The following is a 26,490-nucleotide window of genomic DNA, read 5'->3' as shown; positions in this document are numbered from 1 at the left end:
TCAGAAAACCTAAATGTGATTCCCACCATCTAATGCTTTTGTTCCATCTGTAGGGGGCACTAGTGCACTTGTTGCTCTGAATCCACAAATCTAAATTAAGTCTTGTCCAGTACATAAGGGAAAGGAAATGGCAAGCAAAGTGCAGAAAGAGTGCGTGAGTGATTGCGCAATACGTGTGACAAGGTTGTGGTTTGTCCATAGTGACGTCATGTTGACATTGGGGTGGTGGTCACGGCTGCAGCGTGCAAAAAAGGGCATAGGTCTGATTGACTTTTCTGATCAGGAGTATCTGAAGAACATGTAAAAAAATTTTCATGCATTTCAAAGAAAGTAATGCGGTGGACCTCCATACAAAATTGCAGTTTCTTCTGTAGGGGGCGCTATTGCAGCAATCGCCATTGTTTCTCCACTTATGGATTCAGTGTAGGTGTGTTCATAAATGATTCCATTTTGGGGCAGATCGGGCAAAGCACGTGCGATTGATGGCAGGAAAGAGGACCGGAATTTTTGGTCAAACGAACGCCAAATTCAGGGGCCTCGTGTGACAAGCCCGTTGAATTGAATACGAAGCCTTCGATAACTTTGGATGCCCCATGTCTCTAGATAATGCTGAGCCATTTTGGGTTTAGTGGGTCAAATGCCCTAGGAGAAGTTCGCGCAAATACGAGGTGTCCAACAGTGCAAAATTGGCAAAAACAGAATTTCAAGCCAAGCTAGCGGATTTCCTGTGGGAATGTGGACATGGGTGTCATTGACTTTTTTGATCGTGCTGGGGTAAAGAATGTTTGTCTCGAATTGCATGCATGTCTGAGAAAGTAAATTGTTGGCTCCCCATATAAACGCAACGCACATTTGCGGTGTGGTGGCGCGTGTGGCGTGCAAAATTGGGCATAGGTCTGATTGCCTTTTCTGACCAGGAGGATCTGAGGATTGTGTACAAAAATTTTCATGCATACCAGAGAAACTAATTTTGTGGACCCCCATACAAATTTTCATTTTGTTCTGTAGGGGGCGCTATGGCATCAATCGACGTGGTTTCTGCACTTATGGATTCAGTGTAGGTGTGTTCATAAATGATTCCATTTTGGGGCAGATCGGGCAAAGCATGTGCGATTGATGGCAGGAAAGAGGACCGGAATTATTGGTCAAACGAAGGCCAACTTCAGGGGCCTAGTGTGACAAGACAATTGAAATGAATACGAAGCCTTCGATAACTTTAGATGCCCTATGTCTCTAAATGATGCTGAGCCATTTTGGTGTTTGTGGGTCAAATGCTGTAGGAGGAGTTCGCGCAAATACAAGGTGAGCGAAATTGCTGACTCGGCAAAAGCCAAATTTCAAGTGAACCTGGTGGATTTCCTGTGGGTCATGCAGGGGTGCCTCAAGAGGATTTTTTGTTTGTCCTGACATGATCTATGTGTGACGAGAATTTCATGAATCTAGGGCAAACTTGAGTTTGGCCTCTCCCATAGGGGCCCGAAAAATGAAATTTCCAGGGGGCGCAGTGTAGCCGTGTTTTTGAGTTAGTTTGTGGCGACATTAAAATACGTAATTTTTCGCCAGACCTGACCACCATGCAAAAAATGGTGACTTTTCGCGCATGTTCAGGGGGTCAAAATTGGGTTCAAAGAGAGAGAAAGTATAATAATAATAAAGAAAAATAATAATAAAGAATAATGGAGAATTCGAGCAAAAACAATTAGGCGTTTTCCCAGTCACCCCGACGCATACCTTTTCGGAAACGTCTCGACCTGACCCACGTCCCTATGAGGTCGGGGGTCACTGGCGACCGCGTCCCATGCGACCGTGGGGATTTTAACGCATTTTGGGGTATGTGGCATAGTGAATCCAATAGGCTCCTCGCCGAGACTTCGTCGGCTCGGGCCTAATTAAAGCCGCAAGCGGCGATGAGCGGGCCCTCGCACCCGGCGCGCGTCGACCCCTGGCGCGCTCCAGCCAAGCCGCGCGTCGACCCGTGGCACGCTCCAGCCGAACCGCGCTCGGAGGTTCTCGCAGACGAGAGAGTAGCTGGCTCACCCGGCTGCTGACGGCTCAGCAGGCTAGCCGTACTTCGCGTCGATCGTCTCCCGCTCCCACTAGGTGGCGTCGGTGAGTGCCCACTAATTAATATGTCACAATGCTCTATGTAATGCCTGCAGCCATCAATGAAACTGTAATGACCATAGGATGATGAGTATCAGTGTCCTACTGATTTCCTGTTGCCACTAGGTGGCGTTATGAGTGTGAAACAAAGCTGATAGAGGGGTGTGTCCAGTCTCCCTTACCCTCCCATTAAGCCTGTGAAGTTTGAGGCACATCGGACAATGTATGTCAGAGATGTAACAATTTGGTGCACTGTGGTATATGAGTAAAATCCCACATTTAGAGGGTTGCTACGGCAACAGCGTTCAATATTCTACAAAACCATGAATATCTTTTGATGGGCTACTTGTGTAGATGATCTGGAGCCATTTTGGTGTGACTGGATGAAAAGCTGTAGTAGAAGATGATTCAAATAGCAGGCCTGAAAAATGTGAGAAATGCTGCAAAAATGAAACCTTAATTAGAACATGTCAGGCTTCCTGTTGGATTTCGGCTATCGGTCCAAGAGACTTTTTTGTACGTCTTAGGATGTTACTTCAGCATGCACGATTTCAGGTACACAGACCAAGCACTGCCCTGGGGCTGATGTTTAGAACCTATCTGGGCCTGAAATGGAAAAAAAGTCCAAATTCAGAGGGTTGCTACGGCAACACCGTTCAATATTCTACAAAATCATGAATATCTTTTGATGGGCTACTTGTGTGGATGATCTGGAGCCATTTTGGTCTCACTGGGTCAAATGCCCTAGGAGGAGTTGAGGCAAAAAGGCCTGGAAAAGGCGAAAAATGCTGCAAAAATGACACTTTAAAGTGAACGTGGCTGACTTCCTGTTGTGTTTCGGCTATCGGTCCAAGAGACTTTTTTGTAGATGTTAGCATTTTACATCAGCAGGCACATTTTCAGGTACATAGAGAAAGCACAGCCCAGGGGCTGATGTTTATAATCTCTGTGAATTTGAAATTGAAAAAAGTCCAAATTCAGAGGGTTGCCATGGCAACACCGTTCAATATTCTACAAAACCCTGAATAACTTTTGATGGGCTACTTGTGTAGATGATCTGGAGCCAATTTGGTGTCACTGGGTGAAATGCCCTAGGACAAGTTCGTTCAAATAGCAGGCGTGGAAATCGCAAAAATTGACACCTTCAATTGAAGATGGCCGACTTCCTGTAGGGTTTGGGGTATGGGTCCAAGAGACTTTTTTGTACGTCTTAGTATGTTACACGAGCATGTACATTTTCATACATGTAGAGAAAACGTAGCTCCGGGGCTACTCAAAAAACTTGCTATTTTAAGATATTCCGAGCTGCCACTAGGCGGCGCTCTAACGTTTATGGACTTTATGCATATGAGTGTGTTCAGGGCAGCATGCTTATCACACCACTGAAGTTTGAGCCAGATTGGGCAAGTTGGCTTTGAGTTACAGCCATTTTTGTGTTCATGGCGAATCATCGAACTTTGCCGTCCCATAAGGGTCACGCCCTTTTGTCAAAAACTCACAGTTTTGAAAACACAGTAAGTCCAACTTCTTAAGGCTTTCCAGGTGAAATTTGAGATGGTTCTGCTAAACCACCTTGGAGCTGGACCTCCAAGTGTAAAATATGACATTTCCTGTTCCCACTAGGTGGCGCTGCGACTGATATTAAATATTGTCATATGTATGTGTTCAGGGGGGCACCCTCATCCTACTGGAGAAGTTTGATGCACATTGGATCATGTAGGTATGAATGAGAGGCAATCAAATTTTCATGGCGAATGATCAAAGGTCAAAGGGGCATAAGGACCCCTCCCCCTTGGCAAAAACTCACCATTTTCGAGATTTAGATTCCCCTGGGGGTGTAGGTTAGACAAACCAAATATGAAGATGATAACGTCTAAAACCTCTGAGTTATTAGAGAAAGTGTGAGGGCTGCAAATCGCCAAATTTGCATAATTAATTCAAAATGGCGGACTTCCTGTTGGGTTTAGGGCATGGCTCCAAGAGGATTTTTTGTGCGCCTGGACATGATATACATGTGTATGAAGTTTCATTCATGTACGTGAAACACAGCGGTGGGGCTCCAGTTTAGGGGGCGCTAGCGAGCCATTTGGGCGCGCCCTTGCCCGAGCCCATTAAAATACTTAAATTTTCACCAGGTGTGATGCATGTGCAAAGTTTCATGAGTTTTTGAATATGATAAAGCCCCCAAAAAGCCAATTCATTTGCCTGAATAATAATAAAAATAAAAAAAATAATAAAAATAATAAACGAAGCAATTACAATAGGGCCTTCGCACAGTTCGTGCTCGGGCCCTAATAATAATAAAAAAAAAAAAAAAAAAAAAAAAAAAATAATAATAAACGAAGCAATTACAATAGGGCCTTCGCACAGTTCGTGCTCGGGCCCTAAAAAAAACCTTGCATGAGCACCAGTTGGGGGATGACAAAGTTCAAAGTCTTTGCTCTAAGAAATTAGGATTCAGCAATGAACATTAAAAATATATATATCTTTATCTTTTAAAGCACAACTTTGGTAAAATTATTCCTAGATCTGTAGTTAAAAATGGGATTAGAAGTCAGTTTGTTTCCAACTGTCTCCAGCATTCAAAATACCATTAAAATATGCATGCACTGTATGTTTATACATGTTAAAAACTAAATTGTAGTTGACCAGCAAGTTAATTGAATTATGAGTAATTAAATAAACAGGTAAGTGAATATATATCTGCATCATGTGTGAGAGTCTTTGAGTTACATTGATTGGGCCTCTTCTTCATATCATCTATGCACTCTTATTGTCAGAATGCTGCTGCAGATCGCCTCATATCATTAATCAATTATTCACCAGTAGCCTGTTAATGTTTAATGAGTGAGGCTGCTGCGGTCAATTACTAATGAATTGTGGTCGTGGTGGGAAAGCTCAGAGGAGAGGCCAGCTCAGATACTATACACATTCTGTGTGTGTATGTATACATATACCTGAAAACACACATAGAGTGTGTAAAACACATAGAGGCATTTGCATGTTTAAATTGGATTTTGATCACAGATTAAGACTACAATTAAGAGTAAAGGCTCATTATTTTATTTTGTGTTTGTTTGTTATTGTTTATTCCACTTTGCATTTGTTTGTTTCTAGGATGGTTGGTTCTTTTTTATATTTATTTCTTTGATTAAATATTCTTCATTTCATGATTTTATAGATCGACAGACACACAGATATTTTTCGTTTCTTTGTTTTTATGAACTGCGATACGTTCACAGATTTTATTTTTTCATCTATTTTTGTGGGGCTGCGATTGCACCAGGCTGAGAAAGTAATTACAGACATCATTCTCCCCAACATTTTCCAGTCCCTCCTGAGGCATTCCCAGGCTATATATCAACTTCTTTCAACACAAAGAAGCAGCAGCAGGTCTACCCCAAAGGTTGAGCCATGTCACACTTTTCTGCAATCTAAATAATTTGGTCACTACTCAGAGCTCATGATTGTAGGTGAGCTTTTTGACTTCCAGCTAAGCTCCCACTTCATCATAAAAGTCCTTTTGTTGCATGAAGCAAGCAATCCACGCTACTCCAGCAGGGAACCATGGCTTCAGATTTGGAGGTGCTAACTCTCATCACTCTCAGCTTCAAACAGTCCCAAGTGAAGCAACTGAAGCCTACGATCTAAAAAAACTAAAAGAACCATATCAACTGCAAGAAACAGAGAGAGAACTGGACATGCTTCTCATCCCAATTTTGCCTTGAGATCCTGTTCATTAATCTGTGAGTGCATGAAGTATGAATGAAAATTGGATTGCATCAAGGGGTCCCCATACCCCATTGTCCTTTAGAATCCAATGTAGAAATACTTAGGGGACATGGCCATAAGCCAACTACAAGTCCATAAAAACATCTATATTGGACATGATCCATATTGCCCCTCCTGAATCTGCAGTTTGACAGTTCAGAGCCTCCTTTCCAGGACTCTGGCATAAACTTTCTTGGATAGGCTGAACAGCTTGATACTCTGATAGTTAACGCACACCCTCAGTCCACCAGCCTTTGCTCCACAGGTACTGTCCCCACCCTCCACATGATACTGAAATGGTGTGGCAGGCATTACTGCCCAATTATTTTTACGACAAATCTCATCCACACATGGCATTTTACCACAGACGATTTTCTTGACTATGTTACCAACCTCAGCCCAGGAGTCAAACATATTTAATCATATGTATGGGCACTTGGGTAGGTTGTGCGGTAAACCTGGCATCCAGCAAAGGTGGGGACCTTGGTATTCTAACACATGGCATCACCAACAAGGAGTGTCAAAAATAATGAACCATAAAACACAATGAGAACTCAAAGAATTATTAGGAATTTGCCCATTTGCATAGCAGAAAATAATGTTTGGGTGTAAAACATGCCACACTGAGGCTGTGTGAGGTAAGTCAGTGACAAAGTATTCAGCATAAAGTTTTGTGTGTGTGTGTGTGTGTGTGTGTGTGTGTGTGTGTGTGTGTGTGTGTGTGTGTGTGTGTGTGTGTGTGTGTGTGTGTGTGTGTGTGTGTGTGTGTGTGTGTGGAGAGGGTGACTGATGAGCAGATGAACATGAGACAGGTCAGTGCACGTCCTGTGAAGTGTTTTTGGCCCACAGTCTGTTGGCCATGCCTCTGTAACCAGGATAATTAGAGACCAGCCCCCTGTTAGGAGCCATAAACAGCCAAAAACAACATGAACCATGTGATACACAATCCCAAACACACACGTTATTACCTATTCATCTAAAACAAATTCAGGGCAAATTTGATATGCGTCTTAATTTCCAAATATAAACATTGTTTTCAAATGACAGCCACACAGTGTCAGATTTTTGTGAACTAGCGACTGTGACAGTGTCTATGCTATTCTGAACAGATGATTCTGATCTTTTGAACGTGGTCTAAGAAACTGAACAGAATAGTGTCGAGGAAGTATTCAAACCAAACAAAAAAAACCAGGGTTACAGAGGCATTGAAAGGTATTATGATGTTTCCAAAGCATCTGAAGTACATTCATATGAAAAAGAACATTTAGTTTCCAAGGTTTTATGTATCAGGTTTTATGTATCAGGACATAAATTAAAATTAAAGATACATACAGCCTCAGATGAACAACATTACAGCCTCAGATGAACAACATTACATGATATATTACACAGCATCATTATTTATTTAAAAAAAAAAAAAACTAAGCCAAAAATGCAGAATCAGTGTGGGGAAAAAACTGTTCTTACTGCTTCCATAAAAATTAATGAATTAAGAGGGTAAGTAGCAAACGGGTGCTGCTAATCAAAGGCACTTGATTAACTGATCATCATCAAGTGTGATCACTTCTATAAAAGCAGACATTTTGGTAGTTTGCTGGTCTAGAGCATTCAGGTGTGGGTTAATATAATCAGCAATGATCTTAGAGAAGCAATTGTTGCTGCCAGACAATTTGGGAAAGGTCATAAGGCCATTTCCAAACAATTTGAAGTCCATCATTCTACAGTGAGAAAGATTATTCACAAGTGGAAAACATTCAATCCAGCTGCCAATCTTCCCAGGAGCAGATGTCCCAGCAAATGCACCCCACAGACCAAACAATGCTTGGAGAAACTGCAAAATACCCAAGAGCTATATTTGAGGCCTCAGTTAGCATGCTAAATGTTACAGTTAAGGAAAGTATAACTAAAAAAAAGACTGAGCAAGTATGGCTTGTTTGGAAGCCTCGTCTCTCTAAAAGGAACATGGCAGCATGGCTTAGGTTTGTAAAGTTGCATCTGAACAAACAAGACTTAACCACAAGACTTAATAAAAAATAAACTTTTTTAAATCTGTCAAACAGAATTTTCCCTAAAGTTGAATTGATATCACAATAGCCTCAAGCTTCACATTTTTAGGAGTTCTTTTGTCCACTTGCCAATATCACAAGTGACCACACTGACCAAAGCAAATGGACGCTTGTGGTTGTAACTAGACCCGTTGTCTGACCAACACTGGGCACGCTTCTAAGCACACTCGCTCCTCTGTGTGAAGCTCCATCCATCACGAGGCCAAGACAGGACAGAAGACCATGGGAAATGAAGCATGGTTAATTCTATTAGCGCATGGACACAAACAATCTGTGGGGAATCAAAGAAGGAGGAAACATAATCCCAGTGGACCCATTTCCTGCTGCATGAGCTGGAGCAGTTCACCATGATAAGGCAAAAATGTTAAATTCCTCTACAAATACACATACCAGGATTCATGGGGTAGTTTAATATAGAGACGTTCAGGATGTCCATAGTTGCCATCTATCACATTCATTTATCTTTCTTTCTTTCTTTCTTTCTTTCTTTCTTTCTTTCTTTCTGACTGTGCTGTCAGTGGGGAAAGGCCTGGCACAAAGCTCTCAAGCTGAGTGACCCTTATGGGACAAAGCTGGCTTTCTAGGCTTTTTGCATATATGCATGCCATCCAGACAATGAGGCCTTTATTAGAGTAGCCAGCATCTCTGAGCTGGAACGGCAGGGATGAGGAATGAAGTCCGAGAAAGCTGTGACTGACACTGGGCACAAGTGAGAGTGTGTGCATTTCCCACCTCTTTCCCATGCATGTGTGTTTCACAGAGGTGTGAAGTGGATGCTCTTACCCTTTCTTCTTCAGTCAACTAATAAATCTCTGCCCAACCACAACTTAATATCAGAGTTTTCTTATGCCATGTAGCATCATGCATCACAGATATGGAAAAAAGTGAGAGCTAGTCAGAAAATTCTGTGTCGTACATCTCCATATAAAAGAGGTAAAACAACATGCTGCGGCCTTTAGCTGCAATGACAAACAGCTTTGAGCAAGTCCTCAAACGGGGTATCTCTATGCAATTGACTAACTTTACAATACAAAAATCAGACCTTAGTCTGAGTGCCTGTAATGGTGTGTGTAGAGTGTAATGTGCATTTCTGGGTGTATCGGTGTTGAGTAGAAAGAGAGGACGCTCTGTGACTCAATCATGCGTGAAGAGGATTTTCTGTTCAATAGGAGCTGCACACTTGCATACTTGCATTCTAATGACTCCATGTGCATAATCATACTTGTACAGATACGCAGATGCTTGTGTACATTTACGCATATAAACACACACCTATACACACACACACACACACACACACACACACACACACACACACACACACACACACACACACACACACTGATGAATGTCACCCTTGTTTTCTTCTCCTGATGAGAAATATAAGGGTAAGAGAGACTGACGCCTAACTTGTGGACAATATTATGACGTAAACTTCTAGTCACAATTCCAGGAGTGAATGTCCTACTCTTCAAATATGCCTGAACAAGCTGAAGCATGGGCAACATGGTTCGTGCTGTTCTCTCATTGACATCACTGAGTGTAATAATGTACTTAAACATTAATAGCGCTTGCATGAAATAAAAAAGTGAATAGGCATTTTTATACCACTGCCTATGTGTTTTGAGTCAGGGTGCAAGGGCAGATGAATGCCAACAAATTCTGTCTCACTCTGCACCTTTACACACGTAAAACATCTATTTTGGAGCATTTTTCTCTCCCCCTCTCTTCTCACTCTCTCACTCTCTGTCTTCACTCACTAAAGCTGGAGTTGTTGTTCTGAGTGGTAAACATGTGCTGGGGGGGGGGGGGGGGGTGAGTGGCTAAGTTTTCTTTTTATCCAATAAAAATGTCTCCTTGCCAGATCGATTGTTGTTGCTAGGAGACTGAAGCATCCTTTGGCAAGGGGCTTCAGCTCTGCTTGTCTGTTGTTTCTCTCTCTCTCTCGCTCTCTCTCTCTCTCTCTCTCGCTCTCACTTACTCTCTCCTCTCTGGTGCACGCACGCTCGCACGCACGCACGCGCACACACACATCCACAGAGCTGGCGCGCGGAGCAGTGGCGCCCATCCTCTCTCTCAGTGCGACTCCTCCGAGGGATCAGGAGTAGACTAAGTCAAACTTCCAGCAGCTTGAGATTTGTGCGCAACCTTTCAAGGATTGAAGCCGTCAAGGTAGGTCAAATATAACAAATTCCTTACTGGTAGTCAGTGGCAGTCAGAGTGCAGTGAAAGAATTGACAGTCCGGGAGCGTTCAAGCGCACGTCAGCCAATCCTACTGTAGGGAGCAATTTGCTTTGAACTTTGCGCAGGATTTAAACACCCAGTTGTAGTTCTGCATAAACGTGGTTCTTATTTTCTTTCAGTCACATTCAGTGATCGCGGGTTGTGTCAGTGGGGGGAAAATGGTTGCTAATCTCTGCAGCAGATGCACGATAAAGATACAGAAGGTGAAACAAAGAGTATCTGCAGCTGCGTATTTCACTCCTCGCGGAGAAGTTATTTGGGTTCAGACACACCGCACTGAGGCATGTCCCCCGGCTTTAGGCTTCCCAGGGAAAGATGGGCGGGTAGTCTTTGAAAAGAGGCATACAGGTGGATCTGAATAACTGGATCTGGTCATTGTTTATCAGTGTTACTTTACGTTTGCATCTAAGGAAACCCTTCACACCTTGCGCTAGAGGAGAGGCGAGTGGACCTGCACTAAAGGTAGAGCAAGCAAAATATGAATTTCCACATTAGTTGTTATGTATAATCTGCTGGCTTTAGACAGACTCACCAGCAATTTCATATCTCTCGCTAACAAGCGTAGAGGGCAAGCAGAACTTAGTTAATGGATAAACATATTGTTTCATAAAGCCAAACCCACATGTCGTTCCTGGCTACTGCTTTGTCTTCTACGCTCTACTAGAAAAACAACTAGAAATTACACAGTTTTAAAAACAATGAAAAATCATGGCCCATGGTCGGATTCATGCAGAGTAGGTGCGTGTTTGTGACACCCAAGAGGGCTTGTAATTAGCTGTAATTAATGCTCTATAATATTCTTTTTTTTTTTTAACTAATGCATTTAGCTGTGTGTATTTTCTGTTTTGTATTTTTTATTGGCGATCACACTGAAGTGCATTTTGGCCACACTTCAGAAAAGACATCATTCCTGTCCAACAACACCCATGCTGAAGCATGCATCCGTGTGTTGATTAGTCTGTGAAGTTTTAATCCATTTCAGCCAAAAGGTGATATTTTACTGAAATGATATGTAGCAGGCAAGGATAAAATAATGTTTCTGTTATATTGGAGTTACAGAATTGAATAGAGAACTACTAGATGATGTACAATTTTATCAAAGCATGGTGAAATTTCCCTGTGATAATCGCACAGTATTTTTTTTGTAGCTGTATTAGAATTACAATATCAAAATCATAAGCTTACTAAATAAAGAGCAATGAGAATTTGAAATTAACTATGTTGCTCTATTAGAGAAGAGTGTATGCACACACATACATAAATGTTTCCTCTACATGAACATGTCTTTTTAGCTTGTGTTAAATGACAGCTACTGTACATGCTTTTTCAGATTAATATAAGATATTCATGTTTCTATAATTAATGATTTTATAATTTCTTTATGTTAGATGCCGTCACTGATATAAAGCATGTTTGAGTGTAAATTCAGATTTTCTTTGGTTGTGATTTAACTTTTTTTGTGAAACTTGGTGCAAAACTAAGTATAATTCCATAAATGTACAGATAGTCTGCACATCGAGTCTCTTTGCATGTGCTTGTTGGAGGGTGAAACATGGTGTAGGAGATGATCACAATGATGGGTGGGGATTTGGTGGCATGTTAAATGTTTAACTTATGTTCACATGCTTATGTGTAAATGTATTTATGCTTCTGTATCAGGAGATGTTTATCTGTGGGTAATGCAGCTGAAAATTTCTCCCGCTGAATGGATGGATTTTACTAGTAAATGTCCCCAGAGAAGCTTGCGATTGTGCTTTTGGATGTTTGTATGTACTGTATGTGTGTAGAAATGCCCATGTCCCTTCCACATGCTACAATTAACTGAACTGTATGGAAAGTGTGTGTGTGTGTGTGTGTGTGTGTGTGTGTGTGTGTGTGTGTGAGTGAGTGCGTTGCAACATGGATTTTGAGTTAAATATGGGTTGATATTTTCTATGGCGCGTTGATAGGTTTGTATGTTTTTCTCATAAATCTGGCACATTAACCAAAGGCCTTTTTCTAAAGTCATAAATGAGAGATTATGATGAGAATTTATGTGATAGTCAGTTCTTTAAGCTTTTATGGGACATTTAAAATGTTTTATTATTCATGGGGCACAGTGGCAGTTATTAGCTGTTAAGTCCAAAAGCGACTTGTGCATTGGAAATATATCAAAGTATCCATAGAAATTTCTAGAGCACCACCTATATCATGACCTCTTTTCTGCAGCTACAGCCATATGTGCTGTAGGGAGCTCTAACATCCTGATACATACCTGCTCAGCAGCTTGACAGGATTGTGTGTGACAGACGGAGACGGAGGTGTGTTTAATTGCAAGTTGGTGACTATATGTCACCAATGGACGGGTGTACATTAAACTGCTGTTCGAAAATAGAGAGCAAAAAGTGGATTTTGCTGCAAGAGTGTTTTGTTAAAGACATTATGTCTTTATATTTTTGACATGATCAGTTAAAAGTCAACCAGTACTAACATACATCTTAAAGGACAAAACCTTTTACAGAAACCTTTAATAGAAGGTGATTTGAATACATTTTAAAATATTTTAGCTGGAGTATTTGTCTGTGATATGATGAGAATATGCTGCAACCCAAATGCAGTTTTATTTGTTTATATATTTATGTGACTAATTTACTAGTTGATTGAATAAGGGGAATAATTCTGACTGGTGTAACAGGAAGGACATTTAGAAACCTGTCAAAATTGAGCAAAATATAATATATAACATAATTTTTGCATATTTTTAGAAGTATTTGAAACAGTTAATCATATTATATAATTAACATTTGAAATGTCGCTGAAATGTGTGGTGCAGAGTGAAGAGGATTATCCATACACAATGCCATGGTTTGATAAGTGTGGCTAACAGCGGTGCTTTCCCAAACATCCTTCTTTCCTTGCAGAGTGGAAAATAAATAATTACATATAATAATCTACATTCTTTTTTTTTTAATCTTATAGTTAATTGTTTGTGTATATGTTAAAAATTTCTTTTGCATCTTGAATTTTTTCTCAAGGATATTTTCATTTTAAAATATTTGATGAAACAACAAACAAAAAAGCTGGCACTGTCAGTGAATTACCAGTATTTGCTTCTTTTTTACAGTAACATTAATTTAAACTGGTCAGCAGCATTTCCATGAGTACCTTTGACGCTCAGGTGTTTCTTAGAAGAGCATAGTGCTTTTCTTGTGTCACTGTCCATGGTGCTGAATTCTTTTCTTCATGATTCGAAGTCTTTGTAAGCTGTCTTTTAGACATAGGTATAAATGAAATTAACTGTATTTTCATATGTTTTAGATTTGTTAAGCTGATGTGGAATCATGACTTTTCCTCTTTTGTGCTATCTTTCTCTTTCTGGTTCCATGTGCTCATCAGAACTGAAGATGAGGGAATGAAAACATGGGATCTAATCTCAGTAAAGTCAAGAAGAGTCTAACACACTAAGCAGACAGGTGGGTAATCAAAATTAATGTCTTGTTTTATGCAAAGGACAAATGCACCGCTTTTAATTAATAAATATGTTCATGACCCATGTTCTCCTTGTACTTGTTTCAGTCTGCTCCAAGTCTGTCATGGACATGTAGGTTAACAGTTGACTCTGAATTGTCATAGGTATGAATGGTTATCTGTCTCTGTCTATGAAACTTGTGACCAACCAGTGGCATGTCCACAAATAAATAGATAAGCAAGTGTCTATTAAATAATTAAATGCAATTACTACATTACAACAGTCCATTATTCCATGAATTTAATATTTGCATTCAGCTTTCTAACTGCAATTTTATGTACTATACATCAGATCATAATAAGACAGCACTATCACTTTCATGTTAGCTTCATCCTAGAAATAAACAAAAATCATAATATATTACAATTAACCTTCAACAATAACATTATTGGAGGTTCTGTCCTAATGAGCAGATTTCCAGTACCCCCACATTTAAATTTGCACATTGCTAACTTTGCTAACAACAAGGCATGCCATGCCAGTATCAGGGCCTTGCTCACTTGGTTGTTAATACCAGCCAAGTTTAAAAGGGAAGTTTTTAAATCTCCAAATTCTTTCATATTTGGATTTTGACTCTCCCAGGAACTGAAAATTAGGACATTACTCCTGCACTCCCCCAAAAACATGTCTAGCATGTCTAACTTTTATAAAATGTTTCTCTGACATACTTTTTGTGGCTGTAAGACAGTTATTGACAAATAAAATGATGGGACATATTATTTATTACAATGATATAAGTTAAGGAATCCTAGAAGGCACAGGAACGCATCAAAGAGTTTAGACAGAAAAAAGTTACTTTGACATGTTTGTGTACAATTTTTGTTTTTCTACTATATTTTTGTTAGGTTTAGTTTTGTTTCTGTTTTTGGTTTGTTTGTTTTGTTCAACAGTTTTATTTTTGTAGATATTTGCTGTTTTTAGTAATGTAGGGAGTAGTAATTAACATAAAAAAATAGGTCCTTCAGTCTGTTCTCAAAGGCCTCCTGAAGTTCTTTCTTTGAGGGTCTTTCCAGTTATTTTTTTTTCTTTATAAAAACACTGTTGCTGTGCTCAACATGATCCTTCCACTGTTATGCTCCAGTGAGGAAACAGAGAAGTGTTTGGAAATCACTGCTACTTCCCACAGCTCACCTCTCATCATTAACTACAGTCACAGCATACACTGAGCTGCGCACACACACTTACCAGCACGCATGTGTGTACACTGCGTGCACACTACAATGTTTGTTCACTGACATCCCTTCTTCACTACATGCATAAATACGCTCAGGGGATGAGGCAGTGAAAGGGCAGTGGGATGTACAGCTGTGATGGTGTGTCTCAGAGAGAGATCAGACTTGTTAATAAATTATGATCTTGAGGAGGGAAACTGTGTGTGTGAGAATGTGCGAAGTGGATAGTGAAAGGTGGCTTCATGGTCATGCAGTAGCTGCTATCATTACAAAGTAAAAGTTACATAGAGCAGATGTCATGACATTTCTAGATCGTTTGTTGCTGAATTACAGCCATTGTCATCTGATGCCAAATAACAGCTGTTTTAACTGATAGCTGATAATATACAGCATCATAACCAGATGAAGATCCAAAACTGGGTTAGGGTTTGGAACAGGAAATTTGAAAATGGAAAAAACAGCAGTACAAGTCATTATGTATGTAAATGTTAGTGTTTTATATTCCCTTTGGTAGTGTGATAGCAGCAGCAGCTGAGTTTTTTTTATCACTTATGTCTGTGAATATGTGATTTAAAATGGACTGAGGTTCAGTTACTGGCTTCATCATTATTTTAACTAAACCTGTGATTAGTGCCATAGCGTCAGTTCAACATCTTTATCTCATGTCAGTGGTCAGCAGTGGCATTTAGGGATATTTAGTCAAGTTATATCTATACAACATAGAATTTCCTATATAAAAATGCCTACAGTCCCCATGCCTTTTCTGACAATGCAAAACTTCCTGTCACACAGTTTCTGCCAGCAATGTAAAGCGCCTCTCTCTCAGGTTTAGGCCACAGTAACCTTTCCCCCCTGTTGCATCAGGTATAGTAACTACATTGTTCATACTGTATTCACCCTTATTGCTCTGTAGTTGACCACTCAACTTTTCCTTGCTCACTGCTGTGTGGGCATCTGGCACACACCTAGGAACTACATGAGAGCTGTGAATGTCATTGTGAAGTAATCAATAAATTATAGTAGATGCAGCGTACTGCCGTAAGTTGAAACTGTAGTGTGTACATCAAACATTTATTACTCAATTGTGAATTAACTGTAATGTATAAATGTCTTAAAGCAAAAACACTGAAAACAACTATGCACTCATCAGCTGCTTCATTAAGTACATCTGCTCAATCATTTGTCAGTGCAGATATCTACCGTATTTTCCGGAGTATAAGTCGCACTTTTTTTCATAGTTTGGCTGGGGGTGCGACCTATACTCCGGAGCGACGTATATGTGACATTTATAACACATGAACCAAAATACTCCAGCCACTTGACATCTCCGTGAACTGCAGCTTTAAGGCAGTCTTGCGTAACCTGTGGGCGCAGTGGATGATGGATGGAGAGCACAGCTTAACGGCAACTGGGAGAATGCGCCACCCAACTTTCCTGGAAGTCATTGGATGGATCAAGAAAACATGGGCTTCAGTGACAAACCATCCTGTTGGGATTCAGAAAGGCTGGAATAATTGGAACTGCAGCTGACGACGAGTCTGACTAACGCGACACAGAAGAGGAAGCGGCGCTTCGTCTACGGAGTGTACGGAATTGTTTAGAAGTGACACCGAGGATGAAGAATTCAATGGATTGATGGTTTGGTTAACTTGTTAGTATGTTCTTTATGCTATGGTTATCTGAATAACTTAATGTTACGTTAACATACTGTAGCGATTCTCTTAGTTAGAGAGCGTGTTGATGTTGTGGGATTTCGGACTGTTCGGGAGGTTCGTGAAGGCAGCATGGAGAGAGAGAAAAAGACCGAGAGCTTGCCTGTGTGTGTGTTGCTGTTCCGCTGTTGTAGTTGTGGTTGGCGTGGCTGTGGCCTACAGCAGCCGTTTTTCTGTTAATAAAGACGACCTTTGTTGTGAATATCGCCGACTTTGGAAGTGTGTTTACAACGTTACAATACCGAACACGTGTTCGTTGTGCGTCATGTAGCTGAATGTGCTACGTTAGCATAACGTAGGCGTAACCGTGTTCGTCCTGTTCTTTAATCCATTATTATTTTAAATTGCCGTTCAAGATGGAATTTCTGCTCTGGGTCTCGGATTCTATCAACCCCCCCCCCCCCCCCCCCCCCCCCCCCAAAAAAAAGTGCGACTTATAGTCCAGTGCGACCTATATATGTTTTTTTCTTCTTTATTATGCATTTTTTTGGCTGGTGCGACCTATACTCCGGAGCGACGTATAGTCCGAAAAATACGTAATCAGCCAATTACACGGCAGCAACTCAATGCATTTAGGCACGTAGACATGGTCAGGATGACCTCTTTAAGTTCAAACTGAGCATCAGAATGGGGAATAAAGGTGATTTAAGTGACTCTGAACATAGCTTTGTTATTGGTGCCAGACAGGCTGGTCTAAGTATTTTAGAAACTGCTGATCTACTGATATATTCCCACACAACCATCTCTAGGGTTTACAGAGGATGGTCCAGAAAAGAGAAAATATCCAGTGAGTGACAGTTCTCTAAATGAAAATGCCTTGTTGATGCCAGCAGTCAGAGGAGAATGGCCAGACTGTGTTGAGCTGATAGGAAGGCAACAGCAACTCAAATAACCACTTGTTGCAATCAAGGTATGCAGAAAAGCATCTCTGACTATGCAACATATCAAAAATTAAAGTGGATGGGCTACAGCAGCAGAAGACCTCACCGGGTACCATTTCTGTCAGCTGAAAACATGAAACTGAGGCTAGAATTGGCATAGGCGCACCAAAATTGGACGATAGAAAATTGGAAAAACAATGCCTGGTCTGACAAGTCTTTCTGCTGAATAAAAATCTCTGAGGATCTATACCATGACAAATTAACACAACTCTGCAGACCAAAGGGGTCCAATCCAATACAAGCAAGGTGTACTTCATAAAGTGGTCTGTGAGTGTTTGTTTTGTAAGGTTTTTGCCTAAAAGGAAGATTGTTTTGGATTCATTTTGTTTTCAGAATTTACTGACTCAATGGCTTTAACTCCAAATTTGACATTTGACATAAACGACACAATAAACTTTATGTTTCACTAGATACCTAAAAACCCTCACTTCAGCTCTTACATGTATACAGCTGTGCTCAAAGCATTCTCCAGATATCACAGTGTTGAGTTTTCAGCATTTTCTTGTGAGTATGTGTTTGTTTTGTTTTGGGATTTTTGTCTTAGTTTGAAAATTAATTTGGTAACTTGGATAAAAAAAAAAATCCTTGCTTGCTTTTAAATATACAAATAAACATACAATAAAATATAATATTCACAAGTAAAAACACAAAATCAAGCTTTTTTATATAGTTAAATAACTGTTGTGTAAATTTAGACACATAAAAGGGGGAAATTCAGTAGGTTAAACTAATTATGCTGATGTGGGAACAATGAATTTCACGATTATGATGAAGAGGATTCTAGGGCTAATGTGGGAGGGCAAATCATAAACTGCGTACATCATTTAAATTCTAATAATTAGTGAGGAATGTCGGCAGTAATTGGTTTTTTCACATAACCACCTAACCGAAATCAAGCAAAGCCAACCAACATTACTCCTATCTGAAAGGCTTTTGTCTCTGTCCAAGTCAATTAAATGTACTCTTCTAACTGGCTGAGATAGCCTATACTGTGGTCAACACTCCATTACTCTCTACCTGTCTGTTAAAGCACGGTGCACCTCATGTATCGACCGCAGTGACGACAGACTGGCAAGCTGTGTGAACATGAATTAAGTAGGATGCTACAAGATCTGTGCCATGGCGAGTTTGACTGATGCATCATGATGTCTCATAGGGTCATTACATGACAGTTAGGTTGATAGATGCAATCCACTGAGGGGTAATTCTCCTTCTGACAGGGCCACTGCCTTTTATAGTGATAAACTGCAGGTCTGATGAATGCTTTTGCATATCCCCATCACCCCACCCTCTTGTCTGTTTTTAGGTTGAACAGACATTTTTTAATGTTTAAATCATGCAGTCAGATGTGTTGTAGATCACAAAACTCAAGGAATATGCACACATAGATCCAGCTGATTGAAACTCAGTGGGAAAGTATAAAATATTCATTTATGTTCAACACAATGTAATAATTTCTCAGTTATTTTTGTTTTAGTTTTGTCAATGAAATGTAAGTGGGGGTAAAAAAAAAATAAGTCCATCACAGTTTCTCAGATTCCAGGGAGATTTTGCTGTTTTTTTCTGTGCAATCAACTATCAAAAACTGAAACCAATTTACTGAATATGCATGCTGAATAAAACAGAGAAAAACATAAAATCTGCATATTTTATATGTTCGAACACTTTGTTTCACATTGTAACTTGACACAAGACTTAAATGAAGTGGAGCTGAAATTGAAATGAAACTATTAATACATTTTCTGTCAATTAATGCAGTCTCACAGTTAATTATAATTCTTGCATTCCAAACCATTTTAGGTCTCACTGTACCACAATGTACAAAAAATAGAGCGCTAAGTGCTCCCACTGCAGACTTTGTGTGGTGCTCAAAGGTTAAAAGCTCTTTTAGTAGAGGATCCTTTTGGAGTACCCACTGCACATGAGAGCACAGTCTAGCCTGTGGGGCTCTAAAGTGCACTATACAGGTTAAACTTGTTTTCATTATGAATTTACTTCTGTGTCTAGAACAGCAGGTGGATTGCAAATTATATAATTATATATGTGAAACTGAAGTTCAGACACTATGTGGCTGATATTTTCAATTGCAGTTGTCTATAAGGCCCATTTATATGTTTCTATCATGATACAACCTTTAACCTTGGAACCTAATGGAGGTCAGAATGCACTTATTGATCAATACAGGAAAGGGAGAGATGAGTACCTGATTATTGATTTTAACTGGTAAATGGTAATAAAAGGTGGTATAGCAAGCTGAGCAATAAAATTCCTATAAAATTTTAATACAAACTCATTTATGAGAGCTTTTTTTTTTTTTTTTTTTTTTTTTTTTAAAGCCATGTAGATTTATGCACTAACACTAAAGGGCTGGAGGGATATGCATCATGTCTTGCTCGTTGTTTGGTTGTTGTATTTTGTGAGATGTTTCTGTCCTATTTATGGATCATCAGTCTTTCCTGCCTAACACGCACTTTGTAAATAATTAATGGTCACAGCCCATTGCACCCGTTACACTGTCAGAAGTCTAGGACACCAGTTCTACACACATATGTACGCACACACGCAGGTCATTGTTTTGCAAGAGTGAAAATAAAAGTACACTTTTCACACAATTTGAAAAGGCCACGTGCACACTGTCTTTAACAATTCATACACAGTAGTAAGTACCACTGTTCTTACTTGGCCTTAAAAGACAAGAATGAGAAAGGAGAAACAGATGGAAAGAGGATGGAACACACAAAGCTACTGATGAATTAACTGATAAAGCTCTGACAGTGTGCAGGTCTTCTAAGTGGTCTGTTGTTCAGTAACAAAGCTTCTGATGCTGCATCCATTCTTTTTCTTTTAAAAAGGAAAGAAAGAAGGAACTCACACACTTACGTACATACAGTGTATTTTCATACTGTGAAATTCATGTTATTGGTGCAGCTTTCACTTCTGTCAGGTCTGTAATAGACAGATAAACAGGCACGCAAACACACTCAGTGGAAATAAAACACACATACACACAGGTTGTGGGGCTATCTCTCCTCTCGGCGTACCGTGGTCCATCGACCCTGCATGGCTGCTCTCAGCTGGATACGTGTCATCCACAGCAGCCCTGCCTGTTAAGGAGAGTGAGGGCTGCGGTGGGTGTAAGGGAGGCGGAAATAAATGGGGAGAGTGGAGTACCAGCAAGGAGAGGGTGGAGGATGGGATGCAGGGAAGTTGCCTTGGAGCAAACAGAGGATGTAACATGAGAAGCAAAAGAGGAGCGTGGCTTGACTTGAGCAGGGTCAGAGGTGAAATAGGGTTGTCTGTCAGATGTTACTCTGCATCATAGCTCCCAGGGAGAAGGGTCAGTAGTTTTCCTGCTCTCTTTTTTAGTTAACAGTGCTGTTATTTTCTGTCTATTATTTACTCGTTACGTTATGTGCACCCCCCCCCCCCCCCCATATCTCTCTAATAGGGGTCTTCAATGATGTTGCGATGTGCCAGCTGCTGTCTTCGCTTGTCCTCTTCTACTCAGGTAAGTCAGTTAATATCTGTGTATGCTGAGGTAAATGCGCAGTCTGTAATGAAACTGTAAAAATAAAGTTGTGGTTTTACAGGAGGATATATATATTTTTTTTTTAACAGATGAAATGCTTATCTCCTTTGCTTTAAGTTACTATACCTAGCCCCCCAAAAAATAAAAATATAATAATAATAATAATAATAATAATAATAATAATAATAATTATTATTATTATTATTATTATTATTATTATTATTATTATTATTATTATTAAGCCAGCACATAACCTTCTATAAAACCAGCTAAAATTGTTTGTTTTAAACTTTTTAAATTATGGGTACTTTTTTCTACACAATAAACAAATAAAATGTGTTAGTAGTAGGAGAGGGTGTAAGTTGCTTTTGTTACCTTGGGCTTTGTTTGGTGGCAACAGATACTTTTGTTTGTTTTGTTTGGTCATACTTAAATATGAAGCAGATGAAACAGGCAATATTATAGTGTGTACTTTCATGGCACTAATTAAGGGTTTAATCATTCAGAAACAAAGATTTTATCAACGGCCGTCTGTCGCATTTCGATTTTCCAGTTTCATGATATTCCATTCGGGTGAAGAGTGAACTGGAGGTACAACAGAACAGCATTCACTTTTAGTTTACAATCATCCCTGAGTGCATGAATTTTGTATGAACTAACTGATGATGTCCAACCAATGGCTGCTTAAAATTAGGGGAAAATGCATGTACCATTTCAGTGAAAACTGTGGCACACATTGGAAAATTTATGTTTCGTGATGTAATTGTGGTGAGTTATTTCATTATTTATTAAGGTTAGTACCAGTTTCCAGTTTCCAAAAATAAGCTCAGGTCAAAACTACTCAGCATTTTAACTAATACATCCATATAAATCAAGGATTTTAATGCATCTTCAGTCAATGCTCTGCATGAAAAACCTGAGGTTTATTGTGCTCTACTTTAACCTCCTTGGAAACATTTTCAGTAATAAAAAAACGGGACAAAAAGATTTTCTGTTACACAGTGTGTGCTTCACTTGCACAGTTGCTCTTGAGAAAGGAAGCTGGGTTTGGGAACTTTCCAAGAGGTTATAATGAAGCAAACATTCAATTTCAGCGGACACCGTGAGAGCTGTGTAAAAGTGCTGGGAGATATTATTTGGCACATTTCTGGGAAGTTGACCTCAAGAACTGCCAATTATAGCAAAGCATAGTGTCAAAGCAGTGCATTGGAGGAACTGTTATAGTTTTAACTACATAAATACACAATTTAAAATTCCACAGCACACATCCATGAGCATGTGCTTACTCAAAGACACCCTCAAAACAAACACATAGCTACGTCTGCAGCCTTGTTGCAGTGCTGTGTCCTCAAAACTAATCTCGCTACAACATTCCTTTATGTGTTAGATTTAAAGTGGCATCTAATGATGATACAAGTTTGTGTTTATTATTTATTATTTTTAGTTTCGTTTATTTTATTTTTTTTATTTGAAGACCATATTTCCAGGAACTCCAGCTTTTTCGGGGAATACTGGAAATCATTCAATGAGGATCTATTTTTCTCTCCAATGCAGACACATCAAGGATGTGTGACAGCTCTGAGAATTGATATAAATCTTTCATAGACACCATCAGTGTCATCCCCAATGTCCCCCCCAAAATATAGAAATTAAGTGGAATTAAATATCCATGTCAGGTAATCTCCTGTCAGAATTTGACAGGAACATCACAGTTATATAAATAATATATGTCCATATAAATCATATAAATTTTATGGTTCAAATGATGTATTAGTACTCCCGCCTTGCCTACAGTAAGCATTTATTATTTATCATATAACCGGATTCCGTATGTCTTTTGCATGTTTTTTTGACCACACTCATTCAGATCTCTGTTGGTTGATGTAGAAGGAAGCTAAGACATAGAAATAGTCTGCTTTTAGGTCAACCCCTCAGAGAAACAGAGGTGTGTGTTTGTGGATGTGTGTGTGTGTATGTGTATTTGAGTGCACGTGTGTGAGTGGGTGTTTGTCTGGGTGTGTGCACTTGTCTGTATATGTGTGATATCACAGAGCAGAGTAGTAAAGGTATGGCAGCCGCCTGCAGAAAAATTTGAGCTGCCTGCATCTAAGAGAAGCTTTCATCCTCCTACCTGCCCACTAAAGAGGGGAGACTTACTTTCTCACTCTCTCTTACACACGCGCGCACACACACACACACACACACACACACACAAACAAGCAATCAAGTGAAATTTTACCATGAGCTTGCCCCTTGGTCTAGATTGATTTTTCTAGTCACAACGTCAACCTCCAGCTTCTTTCTTATCTCTCCCGAGGATTGCAAGAAAGGCATGAGTGGCAGAATTTAAAAGAAGAAAGCCATGTCTTACTCGGGTCTTATGAGTGACTTTTTATTGGCCAAATGCAAACACAAAGACACAGAGAAACTGACAGGATTGTTTCTAGGGGTTCACAACATGTGAGGCTAGGATCAGCCCTTCTAGTGATGAGGTCAGGGTTTGTGTGCCCACAATTCTGTTTACTTACGTTATTTATTTATGTATTTGTTTATATATTTATGGGTGAGTCCTGCGTAAATGTTATTTCACTGCATTTGAAAGAAAAAAAAAAACCATTACATTATACATAGCATTCAGTTTTTAATCATACCTTCAAAACAATTTTTCAGGACAAAATAAACATCAGCAAGGCAGTTTGGCACTTTGGATGGATGGAAATAAACAAATGTTCTGCACTTCATTAGGTACACCTGTTCAGCTGCTTGTCAACACAAATGTCTCATCTGCCAATCATATGACAGCAACCAGTGCATTTAGACATATAATCTGAAAAACCTGAGAACCTGCTGAAGTTCAAACTGAGCATTAGAATATGGAAGAAAGGTGATATAAGTGACTTGGAACATGGAATGGGCAGAGTATTCCAAAAACTACTTATCTACTGGTATTTTCCCACGCAACCAACTCTAGGGTTTACAGAGAATGTTCCAAAAAAGAGAAAATAGCCAGTGAGCAGCAGTTCTATGGTTAAAAGGCCTTTTTTGTATTGTGTTACCAACTCATCAAGAGTTGGTAACACAAGTTACATTAGCTGCATTGCAGTTTTCGGTCGTCTTCTTCTTCTTGTGGGTCTGCGGTTGAACAAACCAGCTTAGAGCTGCATTACCGCCACCTACTGGAATGGAGTGGATCAGGAGTTAGAAAACAACCCTCAGATTCTATGAAGTTCACTGACATGTTTTTCCGCCTCCACCGCTCTCTGCGTGTTTGTGTGTTGTGCTCGCTGTGCTGAGAATCAGCTGTTATTTCTTTCTCTACGTCAGCTCCCGGACATACTGCTAGCGAGCGCAGCTATTAGCACTAGTGACCGTCCGGTACCGGAAGGACCTCTTCTCCGTCAAAATATTTTTGATACTTTAATCCCTGATTAGTGACTAAATATAGACCTGCAGTAGAAACGTATTTAGGAGAATGCTTGTGAATATAAAGTATTACAAGATTGCGCTCACGCAGCCCCTAGTTTTTCAACATAAACACTGATGACGCAACAGCAGCAGTCAGCTGATTTACGTGCAGTCTGTCTGCACAAGCAAAGAGGCGGAGCCGGTGAGCTCAGATGGAGTGGACTAAATGTATTTCTAGTGTCCAAATGAAGCTTTTCCCCCTGTAACCACCATTAAACCTTTACTGGGAAACAGCTGGAGGTCCTTCATCAACCACCTGATCAGTAATTGAAGAAAAGAGAACTTTGTAGCTGCTCCATCCACCCTGTTTGTTTCACACAGGGAAAAACTGCAGTACGGAAATTAAAATATGCAGATGAACTGTTAATACGAAAAAAGTATTTCTTATCCAGTTACTCGGGTAATCGATGGAATAATCAATAAAATACTCGATTGCTAAAATAATCAATAGTTGCAGCCCTAATGAAATTTGCAACATACCATAAGCCAATGCATCACCTTCTCACATAGGAGAAACAGAATTCAGGTGATAGAGCGATTGTTGTAAGTAAGTAAAGTTTATTTATATAGTGCTTTACACAGACAAAAAGTCACAAAGTGCTGTACAATAATTAAAACACAATGTCCAAAAAAAAAAAAAAAACAGAAAACACCATGTTAAAATGTAACATTACCATATTAAAAGAAAAAGAATAAAAATAAAGTCAACAGAAAGTCTGGTTAAACAGAAAAGTTTTCAGCTGTTTTTTAAAAGACTCCACAGAGTCAGCTAAATGGAGATGGAGTGGTAAACAGTTCCAGAGCTTTGGTGCCACTGCCTGAAAAGCTCTGCCCCCCTGGTCCTTAGTCTTGTATGTGGGACAACTAAAAGATTTTGATTTTGTTGTGTAAGAGACTGTTGACTTACCTAAAATTGATCCAGGCATTTAAAAACAATTTTTAAAAATAATAATACAAAAAAGATCGGATTTGTATCGGTATCGGCGATAGCCAAATGTAAAATATCGGTATCGGACATAAAAAAGTGGTATCGTGCCATCCCTAGTACTAGGTAAGTTTTGTAATCTCTATTAGTGATCTGCAGGATTGTTTCACATGGGTCTTGGGAAGATTAAAATTTAAGACAACTTAGACAACTTAACTCATTGACATGTAGCCATACTGTTAGTTTTGCCAAAAACCTTCCACCCTGCATCAGCAGAAGACAACATAGAATTACTGCTTGCTTAACTAACATTACTCAATAAACCACAGGAGCTCAAATATAGGGGCTTTGTCACTAGCATAGGTTTCTAATATCCCCCACTACTGGATATTAGAAAGAACGCAGGTTTCAGACCCAGAAGCTACATCCATCTTTTATATACAGTCTACATTTGCTAGAGGGCATTTTGTATACACCTTATCTTTTGTTGTTACTGCTGTCATGACAGCCTGACAGTTGAAGACTATGTTTGTATACAAGAGGATGCTGTGCAGACCTATACCCACTCCCTGAGTCTCTCTACATCAAACCAGACAGCAGCAAAGGTTGAGGTTTGTCTGTGAATTAATTATGTTGATATTTCATGATGTTTATAGAGTGCTTCCTCTGTCCAAAAGTTTTGGCAGTAGCATAAGAACTGTTCATCTTACAGAGGAAATGTGGAATTCTGGGATATCTAGCGATCTAGTATTGTTTCCATCTGTTATTAAGTTCAAGGGGATGATATGAGATTTGAAGCACTGGTAACATTTTTTAAATGGAAGAAGAGCAGGGCATGAGCTGGATGGGTTGGTGTCCCTAATGATGTTTTGGGCTTTGTTTTGTTACACTGTTTGGTGTAACCGTTATGAAGTTAGACCAAACACTTTTTGCTGCTGTCTCTGCACTTCTTTGAAGCAGCCTGCCATCCTGAGTTGTCAGTTTGCCAAACCACACTGTGATAAAGCCTGTCAAGACACTCCCGATGGCACTCCGCTAAAAGTAGACAAGAGT

The 26,490-nt window shown here is 39.7% G+C and overlaps 1 protein-coding gene across 1 annotated transcript in view; it reads left to right on the top strand.

Moving 5' to 3' along the window:
• The first annotated feature begins 10,025 nt into the window (after positions 1–10,025).
• grm3 (glutamate receptor, metabotropic 3) overlaps positions 10,026–26,490 on the top strand; it is a 44,190-nt gene continuing 27,725 nt past the window's right edge. Inside the window, exons 1-3 of the mRNA XM_030731322.1 lie at positions 10,026–10,112; positions 13,561–13,637; positions 20,967–21,026. The gene's annotated coding sequence lies outside the window, so the exon portion shown is untranslated. The remainder of the gene's footprint in view (positions 10,113–13,560; positions 13,638–20,966; positions 21,027–26,490) is intronic.

The sequence above is a fragment of the Archocentrus centrarchus genome, chromosome 6 (genome assembly GCF_007364275.1).
Source record: "Archocentrus centrarchus isolate MPI-CPG fArcCen1 chromosome 6, fArcCen1, whole genome shotgun sequence".
In the NCBI taxonomy this organism is placed as follows: Eukaryota; Metazoa; Chordata; class Actinopteri; order Cichliformes; family Cichlidae; genus Archocentrus; species Archocentrus centrarchus.
Note: the sequence above shows the minus strand (reverse complement) of the source record. Positions and strands in the feature narration are given on the sequence as shown.